At 35.2% G+C, this 2,505-nt stretch overlaps 1 protein-coding gene across 1 annotated transcript in view; it reads right to left on the bottom strand.

Moving 5' to 3' along the window:
- Window positions 1-2,407, bottom strand: part of LOC106874449 (alpha-1A adrenergic receptor) — a 232,052-nt gene extending 229,645 nt beyond the window's left edge. Inside the window, exon 1 of the mRNA XM_014922188.2 lies at window positions 980-2,407. The gene's annotated coding sequence lies outside the window, so the exon portion shown is untranslated. The remainder of the gene's footprint in view (window positions 1-979) is intronic.
- Window positions 2,408-2,505: the final 98 nt, after the last annotated feature.

The raw sequence follows: 2,505 nt of genomic DNA, 5'->3' as shown, positions 1-2,505 counted from the left end.
TGGATAGATAGATAGATAGAGCGATACATAGATAGATCGATAGATCGATAGACGTTTGCTCGTACATATATATACACACACTGACACACACACACACACACACACTCACACACATATATGCATACATACACTCACACAACACACACACTCATACAGTCATGTATAATGTCACTGTACCCATATCTATCCATCTGTCTCTGTTTATCTATTTATCTATCTATCTGTCTATATATCTCTTCATCTATCCATATATCTATCTATCTATCTATCTATCTATCTATCTATCTATCTATCTATCTATCTATCTATCTATCTACCTACCTATCTATCTATCGTATACACATACATGCATGCGTACATAAGTACTTATTCTTTCGGGCCATCTTTCGGTTGAACTTCTAAATTAAGAAGCTCAGCACCGGTAGAGAGAGACACACATAGAGAGATGCTTAAGCACACACTCATATCTATGTGTTTAAGAATGCTTGCATGTACACGTACATATGCATGTGTGTGTGTGTATATACATATATATATATATATATGTATGTATATATATATAAATATATATACATATATATATATATGCACATACATACATACGCATACATATATAAGTGTATGTATGTGTGTAGATGATAGGCAAGAATATAAGTAGGTAGATAGTTTGAAGGCTGTAGAAATAGTATGGTATCTAAAATATATAAGTATGTACATACATACTCACGCTTTAAATCAGTTGCACATGTATATATACATGTTTGTATACATGTATGTGTGTGTATGTATGCACGTATGTATGCATATTTGCATCGTTTCTGACTTTATTATCGTATATATACCCTTCCTGTTTATGACTGGAGCATGTGATTAAATCTTATATTTATCATCTATTTCTAACACACCGCATAAACCAGGCACCACCGGCTCCCACACTCATTATTTACATGGTTACGACCGATATACAATTTCTACTTACCTTTACCGGTAAATTGTCTCATAATTCATAGGTAACCAGCGGATCGGGGTATTGCATCCGTGTGTATAGTCTTTAACTAAGAAAAAGGTTTCAACTGGGTAGCAAGTTAGTTATCCAACTGAGCGTCGTGGATGTTTAGCTTGTAGAATCCAGGAGTAGATACACTGAGCACATTAGTAGAATGATGTCACCAGGATTACTAAGAGATATACTCATATGTAAAGTATAATTTACAAGTACACTTTCCACTAATTGTTGATTGCTTTGTATTTATTTATTTTGGTTTTAAGCCCCAATAATTCTGATGGATCAAACAACCTGATGAAAGTTTTACAGCCGTGATTGTGCAGTTATTTCTTATTCAGACATAGCGCAAATTGTTATCTATGTTTTTTTTCTTTGTTTAGATGTTATGAGTAATAGTAAGTGATATTTGGCTGCTATGTTTAGCACATGGGGAACCATTTACAAGGAAGTCTACGAGATGATAGAAGCATTCACTCTCGATGTTATAATTTTTTTCTTCTCCGATTGATCTTGTCCGAACTTATTCATAAGTAAAATAAAGTATAAAATAAACGGTACATTGTGTTATATGTGTATGTATTTCTGTACACATGTATTTATAAAAGTACGTGTGTATATATAAGTATGTAATGTATATGTGTTGTGTGATGTGTATTTTTGAATATGTACGTGTGTGTCACAAGAGTTCTAACACAGAATGTAGTGCGAACGAAATCTTGTACAAATATATTTCGCCTAGCTGGGCTGTGAAATTAGTCCCACGACGGCTTTTTCGGTCCGGGGCCGGGATGAGAAATATTCATCCAACGAAGATAATTCTACGCTGTTTTCTTTTCGGTCTGTGGTATTTCTCTATTATCTATCGCTCTGTATAAATTTAGCATCTATGAAAGGCAAGCCATAACAAGCTGAACAAAATGTAACTTTTTAAAAATAGAAAATTAAAAAAACTCAACAGCAGCAAGGGACAAGAATAACGAACGAAACTTCTTGTGCTGGTCGTTTTTAAAATGTAAATCTTAGAACAATAAGCACCTAACGACAGGAAAAAGCAGTGCGTGATGTCAATGGGTATTTATGGAAATGAAAGTGTGCGTAGCTTGAAACCGTGCAAGAATCACTATGCCGTAGGTTCGTTCGATAGCAGATATTCGATGAATGGGACTTCTCCGATGATGACCACAGCAGCGACGACGACGACGACGACGACGACGATGCGATAGCAAGAACGGAACTAACAACAATAATAACGAAGGCAGCCACATCAACAAGAACAAGAACAAGAACAAAAGCAGCAACAGCAGCTACTACTACTACTTCTACTACTACTACTACTACTACTGGTGCTGCTGCTGTTGTGACGATAATACAACAACCGTAACAGCAATAACAACAGCAATAGTAACAACAAAACTACTACTACTACTACTACTACTACTACTACTACAACTACTACTACTACTACTACTACTACTACTACTACTACTACTACTACTACT

The sequence above is a fragment of the Octopus bimaculoides genome, chromosome 2 (assembly GCF_001194135.2).
Source record: "Octopus bimaculoides isolate UCB-OBI-ISO-001 chromosome 2, ASM119413v2, whole genome shotgun sequence".
Lineage (NCBI taxonomy): Eukaryota > Metazoa > Mollusca > Cephalopoda > Octopoda > Octopodidae > Octopus > Octopus bimaculoides.
The sequence above is the reverse complement of the archived record's forward strand: the minus strand, read 5'-3'. Positions and strand labels throughout refer to the sequence as shown.